Consider the following 24,012-nt stretch of genomic DNA (forward strand, 5'->3'; position numbering starts at 1 on the left):
TGGACTGCCACATACAGGCACTCAATCTATTCCATTTTTCTGGAGGGCCACCTACCTGCTCCTCTGGTTTGAAAACTTTTTTGGACTGCCACATACAGGCACTCAATCTATTCCATTTTTCTGGAGGGCCACCTACCTGCTCCTCTGGTTTGAAAACTTTTTTGGACTGCCACATACAGGCACTCAATCTATTCCATTTTTCTGGAGGGCCACCTACCTGCTCCTCTGGTTTGAAAACTTTTTTGGACTGCCACATACAGGCACTCAATCTATTCCATTTTTCTGGAGGGCCACCTACCTGCTCCTCTGGTTTGAAAACTTTTTTGGACTGCCACATACAGGCACTATCCAAATTAAATTGTCTCCATAGCAGCCTCCACACGTTGTCTCCATTGCTACCTCCAAAAGTCGTCCATATAGCTGCCTCCATACATCGTCCCTTTATCAAACGAGGTGTGTCAGGCAGAAATTTGGGTTGTTTTCATGGATTCCACATCAAAGTTGTTAACTTTGTCGCCACCCTGCTGTGTAATCCACAAAATATACTGGCAAACTTTTATCATTTACCAATATTATTTCAGCGCTTCTTGCGCATCTGTTTACATTCCCCTCACCCGCCATATCCCAAACTTATAAGAACGCTACTACACTTAACTTGGTGCACGCTGGGACCGAGTCTGACCCTGGGGCTGGTGATATACTGCCGACGCAGAGGATTGCGGGGCCTACCTCGGTCCAGGTCTCAAAGGCCTACTATACCTCCTCCTCCTCCCACCCCTCCTCCACCTCCTCCTCCTCCGAATTACCATCCGTGGCCATGGCGCCATCAGTCGGTAGCTCTAGGCACAGCAGCAGTGCCGTCGCTAAGCGACAGCAGGCGGTGCTCAAACTGCTGAGCCTAGCCGATAAAAGGCACACCGCCCAAGAGCTATTACAGGGCATTCCACATCAAACTTGTTAGCTTTCTCGCCACCCTGCTGTGTAATCCACCAAAAGATACTGGCAAACTTTTATCATTTACCGATATTATTTCAGCGCTTCTTGCGCGTCTGTTTACATTCCCCTCTCTCGCCATATCCCAAACTTATAAGAACGCTACTACACTTGATCTTATACAAAAGGTTCTTAGAAGTGCTGTTTGGGGAGTAGCCTAGAGACAGGGGCTTGGATTGGCGAAAGCTCGCCTGGAAGCGGAGCGCCAGCTCCATCCCAAGATCCAACTAACATAGTTTTAAGTGCAGCACCTTTAATCTACTACTAGTTCACTGCCTCCATAATAATAATAATAATAATCTTTATTTATATAGCGCCATCATTTTCCGTAGCGCTTTACAAATCATAGGAAACAAATACAAATGTAATGTAACAGAGCACAACATTTGTATGGAACAACAGGAGTGAGGTCCCTGCTCGCCAGAGCTTACGGTTTATGAAGATGATGGGGTAACACGAGGTAAAAGAATTTTTAATGGTCAAGCCATTCTTTTTAGGGAATAGAACAAAATATAATAAATGGAATTGCTGTCGCTTGAACCACTCAGCTGTCACCAGGTCCAGGGTGAATGGGACTGCATAGAAGTCTGGTGCCTGTTGGTTGCTGGATAACAGATGGGAGGACGACACAGGACGGGTTAGTAGAAGAGTTAAAACTTCATGCAGTTAATGAGTGTTATAGGCTTGCCTAAAGAAATGGGTTTTAAGAGCACGTTTGAAACTTTGGAGGTTAGGTATTAGTCTGATAGTCCGGGGCAGAGCATTCCATGGAATTGGTGCAGCTCTAGAGAAGTCTTGGAGACGCGAGTGGGAGGTCCGCACTAGGGTAGAGGTTGATCTAAGATCACTGGCGGATCTAAGAGCACGGGTTGGGCGATAGACTGAGATAAGAGAGGAGAGGTAGGGGGGTGCAGCATTATACAGAGCTTTATGGATGAGGGTTATTATTTTAAACTGTATTCGAAAGGAGACTGGCAGCCAGAGCAGCGACTGGCATGAACTGTAGGCATACTTGGTCCCCTTATCAAACGAGCTGTGTCAGGCAGAATTTTGGGTTGTTTTCATGGCTTCCACAACAAACTTGTTAACTTTGTCGCCACCCTGCTGTGTAATCCACAAAATATACTGGCAAACTTTTATCATTTACCAATATTATTTCAGCGCTTCTTGCGCATCTGTTTCCATTCCCCTCACCCGCCATATCCTAAACTTATAAGAACGCTATTACACTTGATCTTATACAAAAGGTTTTTAGAAGTGCTGTTTGGGGAGTAGCCTAGAGACAGGGGCTTGGATTGGCGAAAGCTCGCCTGGCAGCGGAGCGCCAGCTCCATGCCAAGATCCAACTAACATAGTTTTAACTGCAGCACCTTTAATCTACTACTAGTTCACTGCCTCCATACATGGTCCCCTTATCAAACGAGCTGTGTCAGGCAGAATTTTGGGTTGTTTTCATGGCTTCCATGTTAACTTTGTCGCCACCCTGCTGTGTAATCCACAAAATATACTGGCAAACTTTTATCATGTACCGATATTATTTGAGTGCTTCTTGCTCACCTCCTTTGGTTCCTCTCTGCCACCCATTGGTTTGAAGCCTGAGTCCATTTAGGGTATGTCGCCATGCCACTCTCTAGCCTGCCGCTGCTGCCGCTGCCTCTGCATGAAGTCCCCTATAGTGTCAGGGTCAATTATTGGATGTTTTAGATGCCAACTAGCTTCATTCTGTTACTCTGTCATGGCCATGCTGTTGCCCATAATTTTGGCATAATGGTGCGATTAAGCAGCCTCAGAGGCATCCATGCATGCTGCCCCTGCTGTTTCCTGTCCATTTCCGTGGTGTTTCCATCCTTTTCTGAGGTTCCCAGGTGTTTGGCCAAGCTTCCCTATGCAGAGCCTTGGTCCCCTTAAAAAAATGCTCGAGTCTCCCATTGACTTCAATGGGGCTCGTTATTCGAGACGAGCACTCGAGCATCGGGAAAAGTTCGTCTCGAATAACGAGTACCCGAGCATTTTAGTGCTCGCTCATCTCTATTCATGAGGTTTTAATTTTTGTAAATGTATGAAAACATTATAAAACCTATACAAATTTGGTATCCCTGTAATTGTACTGACCTAAAGAATAAATTAGATGCGTCATTTGTGGCGTGAAGTGAAAGCCGTAATATCCAAGCCCACAAGAATACGACACAAATGCGTTTTTTCACCATTTTCACTGCATTTGGAATTTTTTTCCCGCTTCCCAGTACATGCCATGGAATATTAAATGCAATTCCTATGAAGTGCAATTTGTTACGCAAAAAACGAGCTGTCGCATAGCTTTTTACGTGTAAATATAAAAAAGTTATAGATTTTTGAAGGTGGGGAGTGAAAAATGGAAATGAAAAAACGGGAAAGGGCCCGGTCCTTAACTGGTTAATATCCCCAACACTACATTATGAGCTCCTTAGTTTATTGCCCATTTCACATGACACCACTGCAGTACAATTTCCTGTTTCCACCTGTTTGTGGTGTTGTAAAGAGGGCGATGTGAAGGATTTATCCATAAAGCAACCTTTTTGGCACCCTGGATATCCAACTGTGGTAGAGCAGGGAGCTATAGACTACTTGTTCTGCAATTTAGGGTCGATCTATGCATTAGGCTATACCCAGAAACTTAACACGTGTTTTACAAATCTTGATCATAGACTTCTCAAAGATTTCTGTCGTGTTTTAGTTTTTTTTGTATGTTGTCAGATGCAGTTTTTGAAAAGCTGTTTATGCGTAAATCCATAAGCAAAAACTAAGTGGCATGTTGTCCTAAAGAACAACATTTACCAGACTATCATGATCTGTAATTTTACTTGGCTTAACCCCTTACCGATATGTGACGTAATACTACGTCACATGCCGGGTGCGGGTGCATGGAGAAGGCTCATGGGCTGAGTCCTCTCCATAGCCGGTAAGTCTTTGCTGCATATTCCATATTGGTGTTTTCCCGCTGATCTCCACGCAAGGGCGCCACCATCTTTCCGAGGATCGTCGCTCCCCGTGGTGGGTGCGGCAATCTGTCACCACAGTAACCTCAGGTCTTCCAAAGCACAGCACTTTGTAATGAATGAGGAGTAAAATCACCATATACTGCCATACTGTAGTATGGCAGTATATGATAGGATCATACAGACAACCTAGGGTTGACCACTTCCCGCCGCAGCCCTTTTTCGTTTTTGCGTTTCCATTTTTCACTCCCCACATACAAAAATCTGTAACTTTTTTATTTTTCCATGTACAGAGCTGTGTGACAGCTTATTTTCTGCGTAACAAATTACACTTCAAAATGGTGGTATTTAATATTTCATGCCGTGTACTGGGAAGCAGGAAAATAATTCCAAATGCAGTGAAATTGGTAAAAAAAACGCATTTGTGCGTATTCTTGTGGGCTTGGATTTTACGGATTTCACTGTACGCCCCAAATGACAGGTCTACTTTATTCTTTGGGTCGGTACGATTACGGGGATAACAAATTTATATAGGTTTTATAATGTTTTCATAGATTTAAAAAAATTAAAACCTCCTGTACAAAATTTTTTGGGGGGTTTTGGCCATCTTCTGGCGCTAATAATTTGTATGGAGCTGTGAGTGGTGCCGTTTTTTTGTGGATTTTGATGACGTTTACAATTTTAGCGTTTTTAGGACTGTACAACCTTTTGATCACTTTTTATAGAATTTTTATTTTTTTTTAAATGGCAAAAAAAGTGCCATTTTCGACTTTGGGCGCGATTTTCAGTTACGGGGTTAAATGCAGTGAAAAACCATTACCATATTTTGATAGATCGGGCATTTTCGAACATGGCGATACCTAATGTGTTTTGATATGATTTTTACTGTTTATTTATATTTATATCAGTTCTAGGGAAAGGAGGGTGATTTGAATTTTTAGGGTTTTTTATTATTATTTTTTTTTTAACTTTTTTAACATTTTTATTTGATAGCACATTGTAATGAATGGGTTAATCCGAAGTAACTTCAGGTCTTCGTGAGATCCGGCGCTACCATGGCAACTGATCGCCGCTCCCCGATGTCGTCACAGGGGTGCGGCAATCCTCGAAAAGATTTTCCGGTGGCGATCAGCAGGAAAACACCCGCGATCGGTGCTGGCACCGATCGCGGGTGTTACCGGTAAGCCTCTGCTGCAATATTCATACTAATACGTCACATGTCGGTAAGGGGTTACAGTACCCTAGGGAGTCTGAAAAATAGTAAAAATAAAAATAAAAAAAAAGTTTAAAAAAATTATAATAAAAAAACCTAAAAATTCAATTCACCCCCCTTTCCCTAGAACTGATATAAATATACAGTGCCTACAAGTAGCATTCAACCCTCTGCAGATTTCGCAGGTTTGATAAGAAGCAAATAAGTTAGAGCCTTCAAACTTCAAACAAGAGCAGGATTTATTAACAGATGCATAAATCTTACAAGCAAAATGTTATGTTGCTTAGTTAAATTTTAATAAATTTTAAACATAAAAGTATGGGTCAATTATTATTCAACCCCTCAAACTACCAGAATTCTGTTTGGTTCCCCTAAAGTATTAAGAAGTAGTTCAGGCACAAAGAACAATGAGCTTCACATGTTTGGAGAATTCCAAGGCCATTAGAGACAAGATTGTGGAGGGTCACAAGGCTGGCAAGAGGTACAAAACCCTTTCCAAGGAGTTGGGCCTGCCTGTCTCCACTGTTGGGAGCATCATCCGGAAGTGGAAGGCTTATGGAACTACTGTTAGCCTTCCACGGCCTGGACAGCCTTTGAAAGTTTCCTCCCGTGCCGAGGCCAGGCTTGTCCGAAGAGTCAAGGCTAACCCAAGGACAACAAGGAAGGAGCTCCGGGAAGATCTCATGGCAGTGGGGACATTGGTTTCAGTCAATACCATAAGTAACGTACTCCACCGCAATGGTCTCCGTTCCAGACGAGCACGTAAGGTACCTTTACTTTCAAAGCGTCATGTCAAGACTCGTTTATAGTTTGCTCATGATCACTTGGAGGACTGTGTAATTTGTTACGCAGAAAATAAGCCATCACAGAGCTTTATACATGGAAAAATAAAAAAGATTTTTGAAGGTGGGGAGTGAAAAATGAAAACGCTAAAACAATAAAGGGCTACGGCGGGAAGGGGTTAAAGTGGCTGATTACTTTCTGGCCACCTTAAGACAGTTCAATTTTTTTCTTTATATGTCGTAATTGTTGGCAATAAATGAGAATACATTATAAGTAAATCGTAAGCATCATGTAATGCTGTAATAATTTTACAATTTACAGATGATTTTATTTGTGACCTGCATCTATCTACAAGTGGCACAATGATTGGCTGCTGTTATTCTTAGAATTTAATTATTTCTTTAATTCTATGTTTATACCTGTAGCATTAATGGCTTAAAAAATATTTTTAAGTGCGATTTTTGCTTTAAAGGAAATCAAAATGTAAATAAAAAAAGGATATAGGAACTCTAGAAGAATTATGCACAGTCCATATGGAATCAATGCATTCTCAGACTTAAAACAGTATAAGCAGTTGATAATCCATTATTACAGTAAGCTGTACGTACACTCACACAGTAATTATCTAATAACCCCTTATAAAAAGACCATAGCTTCCTAATCTGTTTATAATTATCATTTCAATGATCCTGCACATTAATGTCCGACCTTCAGCAACTCTGACCTGATCTTAATTAGCTCTAATTTCAAATCATTACTATATAAGAAACTATCCATGACCAAATGAATGAACCTCAGGTACAGTTAATTTCTGAAGCAATTATCTTCTCATGTAGAGGAGATTTAAATGATTATCTGCACAATTTCACACAGTTTTATGTAATTCTGCAACATTATAAATTTTGTTTTAAATCATGTTTCAAATGCTAGGCATTGCTGTGGAATTGTACAATCAGTGGAGCTATGAGGGATTTATAGTAAGGTAATATAAGTTAATAGGTTTAGTGATACCTAACTTGGCTGGATAAGAGAGTGTCTGCTTATGAAATAAAGTAATCTAGACTTTTTAAAAGAAGATAAGCTCCACTAGGCACTATGTCTGCAGTTTTAAAGACTGAAAACATGTTTTTCTGGCAAATAGGAGAAAATTTTCCTTTTCACCTGCTGATATCCTGCTACATACTGCTTAGGACAAGTTTGTGAGATTGTTAAGTCACAGCTTTCTCTAAAAATATATCATTAGTGTAAGGGATGTCACAAGGATTTGAATGAGATTTACTAAGACAAACACTTTAAAAAGTTCACAGAAATCTGAAAGCTTTCTAGATCCATGCACATAAATAGGGTGGACGTTTTCTATTGAGAAGACAGCTATGTATGTGGTGTAGTCATAAGATCATGGCAGTCACTTTCATCACCTTCCACAGAGCTGCAACTGTAAATAATCCTTTGCCAACTATCTAATCCCAGATGGAACTTCCTGCTACACCTGCCATATCCGACATCTTTAAAAGATTAGCGAAGCCACAACTGATGTCATTCAACTCACCTACATGTCAGTGCTCTCTCTAAATGTATAAAGATACATTTTCTAAAAATATTGAGGTCAAAATTCTTTGATTGTAAGGTAGTGCCTATTTAATTTCATTTTTTTGACTTATGTGTAGGCCCTATTATACTGTACTTGTGAACTAGGAGTTCAACAATTATTTCAGTTAGGTGCATGATGTTAAGAATTTTATTTGTATGGTGCAAATGTATGTACTGCCAATGGAAGCCATTCATCTCCAATACATTTAAATTAATTAAACTATAACAGAAAATCATTGTTATACTTTTCTTGTCAATTAGAATGAAGTGCTTATAGCTATCCCATGTTCTCCAGTTCCTGGAACTAAATTAGGAAAACAAATGTTCCCTGAATACATTTTTCATAATATTCCAAGCGTAATTACCACTATCTACTTTGTAGGGACAATAATGTGCGTTAGAATTTGAGTCATCAGCTAAGTTTTAGTGTTAAATCCACATTTTCACTAGTCTGTATCATCCATAACAAAACACTTTGGCCCAGTTTTATCAGACTGGCTACAACAATTTTCTGGGGCACTTTGCACAACATACATGTGTAAAATGCTTGCACATGTATTTATAAAGCGTTTGTGCCAGTTTTGTGCATTTAAAGGGGTGTTCCAGTGTGGATTCATACCAGAACACAGCCGCCGACTTAAATATAGCACACACTCATTAATCTGAGTGCATTAGAAAAAAGGTGTGTGCAGGGTACACCCGATTATAAAAGACAGAGTGCGCCGGTCTTCAATAATCTGGCATACTCTGCACATTTAGTACTGCAATATCAGCTCTGTGTGCTTTGAAGAAAATATATTAATACCTCAGTGGCGTAACTACTACCGTAGCAGCCATAGAGGTTGCTACGGGCCTGTGAGGTTAAGGGGCCTGGGGATGCACGGTTCCTGTGTGCCGGGTGTTTGCTGGTTCGTGCCCCCAGGCCCCTCCATCTGTGTCCCGGCTACCGCACTCCTAAACCTGATCCGCCCACTTCTCTCCTGGACCAACCCACCCGCCAACTCCTTGACCCGTCCATCCACCACCTCCCTGATCTGCCCCCCCACCAGCCACCTCCCTGGCCCACCTGTCTGCACAGGTGACTGCCTGCTCACCCACCCCCCTGCATGGCGGCACAGCCGGACACTGACAGAGTGAATGGATGCCCCTCCTCCCCACCCTACGGTCAGTTGACAACTGCTTTATCTTTGGCCACAAGAATGACCATGTGGCTCTATTTTCTATGGAGAGGGGAGGGGTGAGCCACAATAACCTGTCCTCCTTTCCAGCATGCCAGACATTTATGTGAATGCAGCCTAAATATGTTTATATTTTTTTAATGGGAAGGGGCGCCCTATGCAGAAATCTACTATGGGGCCCAGCCTCTCTTATTTACACCCCTGTAAAACCGCTTCAATTTATCCCAGGCTCACCTATTTCTACCATCATTCCTAAATGATTTCCACCTTTTTCACCTTAATGACCAGGCTATTTCCATATTTTTTTTCTAATAAAATTTTCTTCAGTAATTGTGGAACTTATATAACAAAAACATTTTCGATTTTTTTTTACAGAGAACTATATTGTTTTACATTTTTTATTACATTGCATGATAGGGGGACTTGAGATTACTTGAACCTTTACTGCATATAATGCAAATAAGTAGTGCAGTACATTATACTGTCAGCTACTGACAGGAAAAGAGATGGGCGAATCAATTCTAATGATTCTAACTTCGGTTAGAATTTCAGGAAAAATTAGATTCGCCACGAAGCCGTAGTTTATGCTGATTCGCGGGAACGAAGTTGTTTTTTTCCCCCTCATGTTTCTGCTAAATGGGCGAGAGAACAACATGTTACATGGGGCAGAGAACTCTGGGAAGGAGAAAGGAACACCCCCGATGACATCTGCAGACCTGTAAGCCAATCAGTGACCGGCAGGCTTATGTGATGTCACACAGCCCTATAAAACCAGCCATTTTCTATCATAGCACTTCATGTTGTAGCGTCCAGCTGCTGTTATTGTGCTGTTCTCTAAGGGGGATCTGTATACCCCAAATAGCAGTTCTATTTAGTGACAAAATCGAATAGGAAGAAATCTGTTTGACTTTCATGCATCTGCAGTAGCGATTGGTGGACTAATCCCTTGTTGTTCTTTAAGGGGGATCTGTATACCCCAAATAGCAGTTCTATTTAGTGACAAAATCGAATAGGAAGAAATCTGTTTGATTTCATGCATCTGCAGTAGTTGTCAGTGGTCAGTTGTGGGGTATCTGTATAACGGACATTGCAATACCTTTTGGGGGCTCTAGTTTACAGCCAGATTTACGTGTCAAATCCACGTAGTTTATACAGTGATTTACGCTGAAATTACACTGTCAGTTGTGGGGTATCTGTATAACGGACATTGCAATACCTTTTGGGGGCTCTAGTTTACAGCCAGATTTACGTGTGAAATCCACATAGTTTATACAGTGATTTTCGCTGAAATTACACTGTCAGTTGTGGGGCTTCAGTAAAACGCACATTGTAATACCTTTTGGGGGCTCTAGTTTACAGCCAGATTTACGTGTGAAATCCACGTAGTTTATACAGTGATTTGCGCTGAAATTACACTGTCAGTTGTGGGGTATCTGTATAACGGACATTATAATACCTTTTGGGGGCTCTAGTTTACAGCCAGATTTACGTGTCAAATCCACGTAGTTTATACAGTGATTTTCGCTGAAATTACACTGTCAGTTGTGGGGTATCTGTATAACGGACATTATAATACCTTTTGGGGGCTCTAGTTTACAGCCAGATTTACGTGTGAAATCCACGTAGTTTATACAGTGATTTTCGCTGAAATTACACTGTCATTTGTGGGGCTTCAGTAAAACGCACATTGTAATACCTTTTGGGGGCTCTAGTTTACAGCCAGATTTATGTGTGAAATCCACGTAGTTTATACAGTGATTTTCGCTGAAATTACACTGTCAGTTGTCGGGTATCTGTATAACGGACATTGTAATACCTTTTGGGGGCTCTAGTTTACAGCCAGATTTACGTATCAAATCCACGTAGTTTATAAACCACTATGTCAGACAGATAGGTGGCAGGTGGAGCAGGCAGAGGTGGCAGCAGAGTAAGGGGATGTCGCAGCAGGGGTGACTCTGTGAGGCCAGAACTGCCGTTGTCATCTAGTGGCAGTGTGTTGATCAACAACCCAAAGGTTGTTGAATGGTTGACTAGGTCATCCAATTCCTCAAATATAACATCTCACAACCCCAGCCAAGAGTCTGTAGGTTCCTCTGATACAACAATTAGTTGGCATAGCCCAGGAGCAGGTCAGCAGCCCTCACCTGTCCTCAACCAGGCTCTGTCCTGTTCCTTTCCCGTAGCCAGAGAGCTACTAGGTGGTCTGGGCTCCGCGCCACTATTCAGCGAGGACAAAGTGCTTGAGGACAGTCAGCAGCTTCTTTGCAGTGAAGAGGTGGGGCAGACTTCCGCTGCTTCCTGCAGTAGGCAGGCTGTGCATACTGAGATCGGTGAGGAGAGTAGCAGTGACCAGGAAACGCAAATTGACGATGATGTAGCTGATCGCACTTGGGAGCCGGGTGTAGCAGGGGATTCATCATCGTCGGGCGAGAAGAGTGTCAGCTTGCGGAGCAGGCAGCAAGTCGCTACTGTGGCTGTGAGTCAGCAGGGTGGCAGCAGTGCGAGGACGGAAGCCAAACGTCCGCGGGGTACAAATCCTGATTCGCAGGCCCAAATAAGCAGTGCCACAGGGGCTCAGCGAGGCAGCGGCAGTAGTAGTCGCTCAGTGCAGAGTGTTGGTGGTAAAATTACCACCTCAGCGGTGTTGCAGTTTTTTGTAAAGACACCAGAGGAGCCGAGCATGGGTATATGTCGTATCTGCGGGCAGAAAGTGAAGCGTGGCCAGGGAGCTAACCTTGGCACCACGGCCCTGTGCCAACACATACAGCATCACCATCCAATGGCCTGGGAGAAACGGGTGTCAGATGCGGTCCATCCTGCAGGCGCAGCAACAGCAGCAGCACCTAGTGGCACACATGCTGTTTCCGCAAGTCAAGGCTCCAGCACCTCTGCCGAAGGGAGCTGTTTGTCTTTTAAATCATCTCCCGGTCCAGATGCTCCTGCTCCTCACTACGCATGGCGCCAGCAGTCGTTGAGCGAGGCGATTACAAAAAGACAAGTCTATGCGTCCAGCCATCCTGGTGCAGAAGCTGTCCGTGCTCTTGTCGAAGTTGTTGGTACTGCAGTCTCTCCCTTTCCAAGTCGTTCAGAGAACTAATGGCTTGTGCCGACCCGAGGTGGAGAGTTCCAAGCTGCAATTTTTTTTCCAAAAAGGCTGTGGCAGCCCTTCACCAATATGTACAACAGAAGGTGGGCCAGTCCTTGAGCTTATTAGTTTCTTCCAAGGTGCACGGCAGCGCGGACGTGTGGAGCTGTAATTATGGTCAGGGCCAGTATATGTCCTTTATGGCCCACTGGGTGAATGTGCTTCCCGCCCAGCCACACCAACAACTTCAACAAGAGACGGAGCTTTCTCCTCCACGTTGTCAAACTGCTGCTCCTGCGCCTTTGTCCGCCCCCTCCTCCTCCATCTCCACCACCACCTCAGCCTCCACAAGTGCTGCTCCATCATACCACATGTGCAGGGCACAGCAGTGTCACGCAGTTCTATACCTGTTTTGCCTGGGCAAACGAAGTCACACAGGATAGAAACTGCTCCGTGTCATGCAAGAAGAAATCAATGTGTGGCTTTCTCCGCAACAACTAAAAATCGGAACCATGTTGACAGACAATGGGAGGAACATGGTGTCCGCGCTGCACCGAGGAGGGATGGTCCATGCGCCCTGCATGGCGCACGTGTTCAATCTGGTAGTCAACAAGTTCCTGAAGTCTTACACCCATCTGCAAGACATTCTAAAAATGGCCAGGACACTGTGCACGCACTGCAGCCTCTCTTACAAAACCAAGCACACCCCCCTTGAGTTGCAGCGCCAGAACGGCCTACCTCAACATAGTCTGATATGTGATGTTTCCACCCATTGGAATTCCAGCCTCCATATGTTAGACCGCCTGTATGAACAGAGAAAAGCCATTAATGATTTTTTGATGATGCAAGCGGACCGTAGTACTCCCCTGTGTAACTTTGATGTCAGCCACTGGCAGCTCATGCATGACACCTGCCGTTTGCTCAGGCCTTTTGAAGAGGCCACGTTATTTGTCAGTCGCCTGGACTGCGGGATGAATAACGTCATACCACTGCTTCATGTCCTGGAACTCATGCTGCAAAATCTGTCTGGTCAGGGCACTGGAGAAGTGGAGACTACATGTCATGGCCACATGAGTTCGGTGGGGGCTGAACTGGAGGAGGAGGAGGAGGAGGACATTGGAGCAAAAGCAGAGTCTGGTGAAATTGGTGGTTTTTCTACTCAGGTGACAGGAGAGGAGGAGCAGGAGCATCCGGAGGAGGTAGAAGACGAGGCAGATGACCCAGAAGCACCGTGGCACTATACTGTGGATATGGAGACCGGGAGTCCCTCAGAATCACTTGCGCAGATGGCCCGCAGCATGCTGCTTTGCCTAGCTAGTGACAGCCGAATAGTCAACATCCGGCATAGGGATGACTTTTGGCTCTCCACCCTCTTGGACCCTCGCTACTGGTCCAAAATGGGTGACTTTTTTCCTGCTGCTGAGAGGAAGGAACAACTGGCTTACTATAAAGAAATACTGAGCACATAGTTGGCCGCAGCCTATGTGCGCCATTGTCCATCCTCTGTCAGGTCTGACCGGGGGATTCCTGGCAGTCATTGCTCACGTACTACTACTACAGCTGCTGTGGGGAGCTGGGGGGTAGGACCAGTAGCAGTTCCATCAACAGTCGCTTAAGTCTGGATTCCTTAATGAGAAATTTCCTTCACCCGCCTAGTGCCACTCTGAGTTGATTGGTTTTGCTGAAACAATGACATTCAGGATATTGACCTTTGTCAAGATGAATCAGGCTTGGATCGGCCAGGATTTCAACTCACCAATGCCTAATGCATCAGATTAGATCTGCCATGATGCCTCCTCCCAAAGTTGAGAAATGAGTCCGGGTTCTAACTACCTGCCTCAGCTACTGTTCTGCTGCTGCCACCCACCTGATGCCACACATCTGCTGCTAGTTGCAACATCTGCCTCCTACCTCCTATCTTTACCAGGGACTGGAATTGTCCGCCACCTCCACACTATATCATGGTGCCACTCTGCAGGCTCCTGCTGCTTCTGATGCCACCTTCACAATATATCATTGTGCCATTCTGCGGGCTCCTGCTGCTACTGATGCCACCTTCAAGTGTGAAGGAGGCATCAGTAGCAGCAAGAGCCCACAGAGTGGCACAATGATCGGCCAGCAGTGTGCAGGAGCAGCAGGAGCCCGCAGAGTTGCACAATGGTATAGGGATACCATTGTGCCACTCTGCGGGCTCCTGCTGCTGCTGATGCTACTGATGTCACCTTCACACTATACCATTGTGCCACTCTGCGGGCTCCTGCTGCTACTGATGCCACCTTCACACTATATCATTGTGCCACTCTGCGGGCTCCTGCTGCTACTGATGCCACCTTCACACTATATCATTGTGCCACTCTGCGAGCTCCTGCTGCTACTGATGCCACCAATGCACTATATCACTGTGCCACTTTGCAGGCTCCTGCTGCTTCCGATGCCACCTTCACACTATATCATTGTGCCACTCTGCGGGCTCTTTCTGCTACTGATTCCACCTTCACACTATACCATTGTGCCACTCTGCGGGCTCCTCCTGCTGCTGCTTTTGATGCCATCTTCACACTATATCATTGTGCCACTCTGCAGGCTCCTGCTGCTACTGATGCCAACTTCACACTATATCATTGTGCCACTCTCTGGGCTCCTGCTGCTGCTTTTGATGCCACCAACACACTATATCATTGTGCCACTATGCCGCTCTTGCTCCTTCTGATGCCACCTTCACACTATATCATTGTGCCACTCTGCGGGCTCCTGCTGCTACTGATGCCACCTTCACACTATACCATTGTGCCACTCTGCGGGCTCCTGCTGCTACTGATGCCACCTTCACACTATACCATTGTGCCACTCTGCAGGCTCCTGCTGCTGCTACTGATGTCACCTTCACACTATACCATTGTGCCACTCTGCATGCTCCTGCTGCTGATGCTTTTGATGCCACCTTCACACTATATCATTGTGCCACTCTGCGGGCTCCTGCTGCTGCTGCTTCTGATGCCACCAACGCACTATATCATTGTGCCACTCTGCGGGCTCCTGCTGCTACTGATGTCATCTTCACACTATATCATTGTGCCACTCTGCGAGCTCCTGCTGCTACTGATGCCACCTTCACACTATATCATGGTGCCACTCTGCGGGCTCCTGCTGCGGCTTTTTATTCCACCAACACACTATATCATTGTGCCACTCTGCGAGCTCCTGCTTCTACTGATGCCACCTTCACACTATATCATTGTGCCACTCTGCGGGCTCCTGCTGCTGCTGCTGCTACTGATGTCACCTTCACACTATACCATTGTGCCACTCTGCGGGCTCCTGCTGCTGCTGCTGCTACTGATGTCACCTTCACACTATACCATTGTGCCACTCTGCGGGCTCCTGCTACTGCTGCTTCTGATGCCACCAACGCACTATATCATTGTGCCACTCGGCAGGCTCCTGCTGATACTGATGTCACCTTCACACTATATCATTGTGCCACTCTGCGAGCTCCTGCTTCTACTGATGTCACCTTCACACAATATCATTGTGCCACTCTGCGGGCTCCTGCTGCTGCTGCTACTGATGCCACCAGCGCACTATATCACTGTGCCACTCTGCAGGCTCCTGCTGCTTCCGATGCCACCTTCACACTATATCATTGTGCCACTCTGCGGGCTCCTGCTGCTACTGATGCCACCATCACACTATACCATTGTGCCACTCTGCGGGCTCCTGCTGCTACTGATGTCACCTTCACACTATACCATTGTGCCACTCTGCGGGCTGCTGCTGCTACTGATGCCACCTTCACACTATACCATTGTGCCACTCTGCGGGCTCCTGCTGCTGCTTTTGATGCCACCTTCACACTATATCATTGTGCCACTCTGCGGGCTCCTGCTGCTGCTGCTTTTGATGCCACCAACACACTATATCATTGTTCCACTCAGTGTAAAAAGATTGCACTCTTTGATGTTATAGTGGGATCTTCGCCCTCAGCTCAGTCCTTTCGAGCTGGCACAGACGTTACTTTGTCAGGCTGCGTTCCCGCTTCGCTTATTTGGGGAAGTTGGCCTATGTAAGTGCACATGGAAGTGAAGAGTGAAGCGATTCTAAGAGCCGCCGCTGTCATGTGCATGTCATACTAAAACACAGCATTGTTTGAAGACCAAACCACGCTCCCTATGCATATTTAAGCATGGCACAACATTCTACAACACCCTACAGGCTCTCTGCAGCCAGGAAATGCCAGTTTTTTAAGGTGATTCATTTTGATTCGATTCGGGTCGAATCAAATTATTTCGAAAAATTTGGCGAATCGGGTCGAAACGAATTTTAACAAATTCGCACATCTCTAGACAGGAATCTATTAGGTCACAAGTCCGGCTACCGTGTTACATCATTGGTACAGTGGGGTGCAGATCATTGACATAGGAAGCTCCCTTCCTGTGTGGCACCTAAAACATTGGTTGATCTTAGTGTTTATTAAATGATGCCATGTTCTGCAATCTTCCTTTGATGCGCACTGTAGGCATTGCACTGACACGCTTCTGGGTTCTTCAGGGTTCTAACTGGCAAGCCTTCCAGTGGTACTGATTTTCCATGTTATTCCTCTCTCCTCGCAATCCAGCAAGTACCACTAACCACCAATGAATGCAGGTCTTTTGTTACAATCCAATATCCTTAATAATGTCTGCTTTATTCCTGAAACATGTACAAAAAATATAAAGTCTTATTAATAACAATAAATTACAGAAAATATACCATCTGATTTCATGCATTATGAACCAAACATACCTTGAGAATGCTGTAGCTACACTGATGCAGAATCATAATCTCTGAGTTGATTGGTTTTGCTGAAACAATGACATTCAGGATATTGGGAAAGCTGGATTGCAGGCTTCTTGCATAATCCTCGAGCTCTCTGCACTGCTTCAGACAGGACTAACAAACCTGAGATGGATCACTGATACATAGAAGCTGGGGGATGATTGCTTACTTCTGCCAGTCAATGATTAGATCATTCTCCTGAGCCGTGTAAAAGGAGCAGCACTGAGCCAGGCAAAAAAGCAACAGAGACTAATTATCCAGAATTTTATAATAGTTTTTTCAGCAAAACCACTCAGCTCAGGGATTAAACAAGATTCACGTACTAAAACGTGAAGGTAGCGATGAGGCATTACAGGATTATAGAGAGAAAAATAAATCCTGTAAAAAGCAGATTAAGACCGCAAAAATAGAGACTGAGAGAAATATTGCCAGGGAGAGCAAAAATAATCCCAAATTATTTTTCAAGTATATAAATGATAAGAAACTAAAAACAGAGAGTGTGGGTCCCCTTAGAAATAACATGGGGGTCATGGTGGAAGGAGATGAGGAAAGGGCCAATCTACTGAATGTCGCCTTCTCAACTGTCTTTACCCAGGAAAATCCCCTGGTGGAAGACACAATGAGGAATAATGTTAATTCTTTTTATAATGTCAACAGTTTAACCCAGGAAGAGGTACGGCGCCGCCTCGCAACCACTAAGATAGATAAATCACCTGGGCCAGATGGCATACACCCCCGGGTTCTGCATGAATTATGTACGGTGATAGACAAACCGTTATTTTTAATATTTGAAGATTCACTGAGGACTAGTTATGTTCCACAGGAATGGCGCATAGCAAATGAGGTACCAATATACAAAAAAGGATCAAATAGCGATCCTGGAAACTACAGACCCGTGAGTCTAACTGCTGTGGTGGGGAAAATATTTGAGGGGTTTATTAGAGATGCTATCCTGGAGTATCTCACTGTGCACAACCTTATAACCCAGCGTCAGCATGGGTTTATGAGAGATCGGTCCTGTCAGACTAATCTGATTGGTTTCTACGAGGAGGTAAGTTCAAGACTGGATCTGGGGGACGCTGTGGATGTTGTATATCTGGACTTTTCAAAGGCATTTGACACCGTGCCACATAAAAGGTTGGTATATAAAATGAGACTGCTGGGAATAGGAGAAAATCTGTGTATTTGGGTAAGTAATTGGCTTAGTCATAGAAAACAGAGTGTGGTCATTAATGGCACATTCTCAGATTGGGTTGATGTTACCAGTGGAGTGCCACAGGGGTCAGTATTGTGGCCACTTCTTTTTAATATTTTTATTAATGACCTTGTAGTGGGTTTACACAGTCAAGTTTCAATATTTGCAGATGATACTAAGCTGTGTAAAGTAATAAATACTGAGGTCGATAGTTTAGCATTACAGAGGGATTTGTGGAAGCTTGAGGGATGGGCAGAGAAATGGTTGATGAGGTTTAATGTAGATAAATGTAAAGTTATGCACTTGGGCCATGGAAACAAAAAGTATAATTATGTTCTAAACGGTCAATTACTTAGTAAAACTGAAGCTGAAAAGGACTTGGGGGTATTGGTGGATGGTAAACTTAATTTTAGTGACCAGAACCAGGCGGCTGCTGCTAAAGCAAATAAAATAATGGGATGTATCAAGAGAGGAATAGATTCTCATGATAAAGACATAGTTTTTCCCTTATACAAATCCCTGGTCAGACCACACATGGAATATTGTGTACAGTTTTGGGCACCAGTGTATAAAAAGGATATAGTAGAGCTGGAACGGGTGCAGAGGAGAGCAACCAGGATTACTAGGGGAATGGGGGAACTAGAATACACTGACAGATTAAAACATTTGGGATTATTCAGTTTAGAAAAAAGACGACTGAGGGGAGACCTCATTACAATGTACAAATACCTGAACGGACAGTACAAGGATCTCTCCAAAGATCTTTTTATACCTCGGCCTGTGACCAGGACAAGGGGGCATCCTCTACGCCTAGAGGAGAGGCAATTTTACCATCACCATAGACAAAGGTTCTTTACTGTAAGAGCAGTGAGACTGTGAAACTCTCTGCCGCATGGCGGACTCTATGTACATGTTCAAGAGAGGCCTGGATGACTTTCTGGAGAGAAAAAATATCATGGGTTATGGGGATAAAACATTTATTTAATTCTTAAAGGTTGGACTTGATGGACTTGCGTCTCCTTCCAGCCTTATATACTATGATACTATGATCTCAAGGTATGTTAGCTTCATAATGCACCAAATCAAATTGTAGATTTTCTTTAAATAGTGTTACAAAGGAAGACCCCTTAAGTATGGAAACTAGTTTGCGGTGTTACATGTCAAAAAGGATATAAGAGAGCTAAAGAAAGTTCTGATTGCTAAGTGTGATGGATATTCTGTCCCAGAAAAATTCAGATTGTTCAGTTTGGAAAAAGACACCTTAGTGGTGGTCTGGTCTATATGTACAATTACAAGTGCCTTCAGTACAAGGATCAAGCATATGATTTACTCTTTCTAAGAACTGCCTAAAGAATAAGTAGGCATCCATTGCAGACTGAGGTTTAGGCATTTACACTGGAAAGCATTCTTCCTTGTTAGAGTAGTTAAACTGTGGAACATACAGAAATGGCAGAAAATATGGCAGCATTTAAGAAAGGGTTAGATTTTTTAATGACAAATGGCATTGATGGTTATAATTGATGGAATGATTGTGGATCATGATAGGTCTGTAATGCTTATTTGCTGCATGCTATGAGAGTTGGACTTTATCAGGGAAATGGGCAAAACACTCACTGGCGCTGGTTCTCCTAAGTGAATACTTTGGTGCTGCAGATTAAAAGTGTACCTCCCTACAGCGGTACAATCAGGGAGTATCTCTTTGTGTTTTTGCTCCGGTGCTGCCCTGGCCTGTGGCTACTTTGGTATACCAAACAAAAAAAAGTTTCTTAGATCATTCCACAATCTGTTAGCGGTGAGGCTGCCACCTTGACTATTAATTGCCGTATGGGACAAAAAACATCCAATATGTTTCAGAAGAGAATCGTCTTCCATTGGTTCCTTAGATACCCTTGAATGGTAATAGGAGCATATATGCCAAAAAACCCGAAATTCATATTCTGAAAAGCAAGGAATATTGGGAATTGGGTAGCACCGACAACTAAAAGTAATAAGAAAATTGATACACAAAAAATACATCCACCTCAAACACCAGGTTTCTTTCCATAAAAGAATTGCCAAGTTTGTAGACTACTCAAATTAAAAAATTTGGTATATGATATAAGTTACTATCAGGGACCATGAGTTTTCACACAAAAGGTGTGGTTCTAAATGTCCATGCAACAAAATCTATGTTGGCAGAATGAAACAAACATTGGCATGCAGAATAAGAGAGCACTTGCGGAACATTAAGAAAAAGGTAAAGGGACACTTTGCGGAAAAACATGCAGGTATAGAGCTAGGATCGGATATATTTGGCATAGAGAGGGTTAAAGCAGACTGAAGAGGGGAAGATTTCTGCATTTAGATGAACTTACCGATAAAGTATAGCGCCCCAATCTATTCGATTCTATATAAGGAACCAACAGGACAGGAGACAACAGCAAGTTTCATGGCCAACAGTTCTCTATTTCCAATACAGTAATTCGCAGGTGAGAGTACGGCCTTTAGGGCCTTTCTGGTTTATTCCGCATTATTCCACCTATGGAGGATGCATCAACCTCAAGATGAAAGGGCTTCTCCGTGTCAGGCCTAGAGAGAACTGGAGCCGAGGCAAAGGCGGACTTCAACCTGGAGAAGGCCTCTTCAGCCGCCGAGGGCCAAAGGTGGGGATTGGCACCTTTCTTGGTGAGCGCCACGATGGGAGACACCAGAGTGGAAAGAAAAGCAAGAAAATTTTCAAACCAACTCAAGGATGTGTATCCAAGGTTCACTGAAAATTCAAAATCTCTACCAGCATGGCAGTGAACATATAAAACTCATAAACTTTAATTCATAAACTTTAAAAATGTCACTCATCCGCGAGTGACAAATCAAACAACCTGGAAAAAATACATATTCAGACACCTGAATGTGGTCTATACACTGGCAATATGAAACGTGCTATGGTCTTACCCACTCAGCCGCTTTGTACCAGTTGATGGAAATGTTTTCCGCTGGTCCGACCGTTATGCTGTGTGGTCACCTGTACGTAGAAGGCCGGGATCCCCAAGATAGGTCCAAGCACAGGAGGAACAGTTGGATGATGAACCTCTGTCCCTCTCACCCCTGGCGTGCAAGCTTCCTCCCTTACAAGGGCAGTACCAAACTGTACCCTGTTCTAATCACCCAGCATCCCCCCTCCCTGACGCGTTTCCTCCTTATTAGGATTCATCAGAGGGATTTCTGGCAGAAATGCTTTTCTGGAAATAATAACAACAGGACAGCATATAGTGACAAGATGTCCCTTGGGTGTTAAACAGTGGGTATACCCAAGTGTAGGGTAACCCTCCCGGTGTCCAATATGGAGACCTGGACTAATGATCCCTAGCTGGTCTAATGGGGATACAAGCCCCTGTGCCGTGCCAGGATTTAAACAAATGGGTAATACACGCCCCCTATCGTCACCTACCAATGAAGGGCCCGGTACCGGTTTGCCCGTCATGGAGAACAGTTGCATCTCATTAGAACCACGTGCACGGCAACCAGAAGCCGACAGCACTTCCGGCCATGTGATCAAGTCATGTGACAGCACTTCCGGTCACGTGATCAGGTCATGTGACAGCACTTCTGGTCACGTGATCGGGTCATGTGACGGTTTAGGGGAGGGTGCCATCCTTTTTAGTTATGAAAAAGAAGCCTGCGCCAGCTGGAGAGAAGGATTTCCATATGAAGCCTCTCTGCAGGTTCTCTTTACTATACTCTGTCATAGCAGCAGTCTCTGAAACAGAAAGAAGATATACACGACCTCTGGGGGAGAGGCACCTGGCAGGACAATCATAGGGACGGTGCGGTGGCAAAGTTTGTGGTTGTTTTTTGGAAAAAACATCGGCAAAGTCCTGGTAACACGTAGGTAGGCCCTCCAAGGGCTTGGTAGTCATGGAGGAATCCAGGAAAGGTAGAGGTGCCACCATGCAGCGAGACTGGCACTCCAGTCCCCAACAAAGGATCTCCCCTGTCTTCCAGTTAATAACTGGTGCGTGGAGTTGCAGCCACAGGAGACACATCAGGAGAGATGAGGTGGAGCGTGGCAGCATGTAAAAGGACAGTCTTTACTTGTGCAGGGCTTTTATTTGCAGAGAGATAGGCTCAGTGCGATACCGCACCAGATCAGAAAGTTTTGTCTGCTGACTGAGGAGATGACGAGAGGCTTCTCGAGCTGAATCACTGGAATGTGATGACCAGAGCAGCATCCATAAATTTCCCCACAGAGCCAGAGTCCAAGAAAGCTGAAACCTGAAGCGAGCGGGAGCTGAAATGGAGGAGTACAGGAATAGTCAAACGTGGAAAAGCTTGGTTCACACCTAGGGTCGCTTCTCCCAAGAACCCTAGGTGCTGTTGTTTCCCGGACGCTGGGGACTGACCAGACAATTCCTAATAAAGTGCTTCAGGCTTGCACAGTACAGGCAAAGATTCTCCTGACATCCCTCGGAGGAGAGTCTGGCTCTGTCCACCTGCATGGGCTCCTCTGCAGATGGTACGGCCGGAGGCTAGACTGGCCTTTGGAAAGCAGGAGCCAGGCAAGGTAGACGTCGAGGACGGACTTGGGGATGCTCGTGACGTAACTCCTTGGCACGCTCCATAAACCGAGAGGTAAATGGATCACAGGGGCACCCATGACAGTCTGGTTAGGTCTCAGAACCTGACGCAATGACCCAGAATGTAGGGATCCTGCCATACGGAAAGAAGTTGGTAAACAAAGATTGGCAGGGACTGGGATGTTCTGTTGCCATATTTAAGGTTTCTAAACCATGAAGTTCCAGAAGCTTCTGGACATAGCCAAGGAGACATGGAAACAAGAGCACACACCCCACAAAAGCGTAATATACCATATCACTGATATGCAGGACAGGGTGGCGGCCTTCATGCCCATAGTCATAGTCATATGGAGGAGGCGCAAAAAACTCAAGGCCGGGTTTACAATAGGTCAACAAAGGTTAAGACCTTTAAACCTGGTGATTGGGTACATGTGCTAGTCCCCAGTGAAGAATAAATTTCTCACCAAATGGCAAGGATGTTATGAGTTTCTGGAGAAAATAGGAGAGGTGAACTACAGGATGTGTCGGCTATGTTGGAGAAAACTCAAGCAGACATATCATGTAAATCTGTTAAAATCCTGGAAAGACAGAGAGAGTGTGCTTACAGAGATGGCTCTGGATAGTTCACCTCCTGCTATGGATACAGTTATGCCTTTGGTATATGCAGAGGACTGAATAGCAGATACCCTTACAAAAGGGCAACAGCAAGAGGCTCGAGAGTTTTTAACAAGGGTTCTTCTTCATCTATGAAGGGGAGATATTTTATCAACTTTCTGCAGGATAATTTTATGGCACAGCTTGTAGAAGATTGCACAAGAGGTGATGCTTTGTTGGATTTTGTTCAACATGTCAGGGAAACCCTTGCACCCTTGCTGTTTCTTACAGCCGACAATGCACTCTAACACTCTCGATCAGAGCCGGTTTCGATCATGAGTGTTAAACCCGTACACGCCATGGTCAAGCATGATGTTCCCCCTATGGATCGAACCCCCATGCCGCTTACCGGGGGAGCTGATCCTCTGCTGGACAGCCCCAAGGTCTGCCGAGTGTGTCGGGGCTGCTCGATGTCCTAAGCAGTCTGATCCCTTCCGGGTCTGCGTGAGCATGCTAGACAGTTTATACTACTCTACAATGCATTAGTATTATAAAGTAGTGTGTTAGACCTGAACCAGCGATCAGAGCATTGCTGGTTAAAGTTTGTATAAGTAAAATAAGTTAAAAAACAAAAGTTTAAAAAATTATAATAAATAAAAATATAAGCCCCTAAAATGTCACTTTCCTATAAAATCATTTTATGAAGTATAAAAAAACACAAATACACATAAAAAACCCGACATATTTGGTATCCCTGTGTCCGTAACAATCTTTATAACAAAGCAGGATCATTATTGGACCTGCACGGAAAACGGTGAAAACAACTTTTAATTATAATAATAATTATAATAATAATAATATAATAAAAATAATTTTTAGTTAATACCCTTAAAAATATGCTTTATAAAGTGATCAAAAAATGCTAATCACTCTACAATAACCAGATTCATCAGCCAAAAAATAAAAAAGTTATGCATCTGAATAGATGATGCGAAATGAACAAGATTTTCTCAAAATTTGTTTTTATTCAGTAGAAAT

This window comes from Engystomops pustulosus, chromosome 5, assembly GCF_040894005.1.
Source record: "Engystomops pustulosus chromosome 5, aEngPut4.maternal, whole genome shotgun sequence".
Classification (NCBI taxonomy): Eukaryota; Metazoa; Chordata; class Amphibia; order Anura; family Leptodactylidae; genus Engystomops; species Engystomops pustulosus.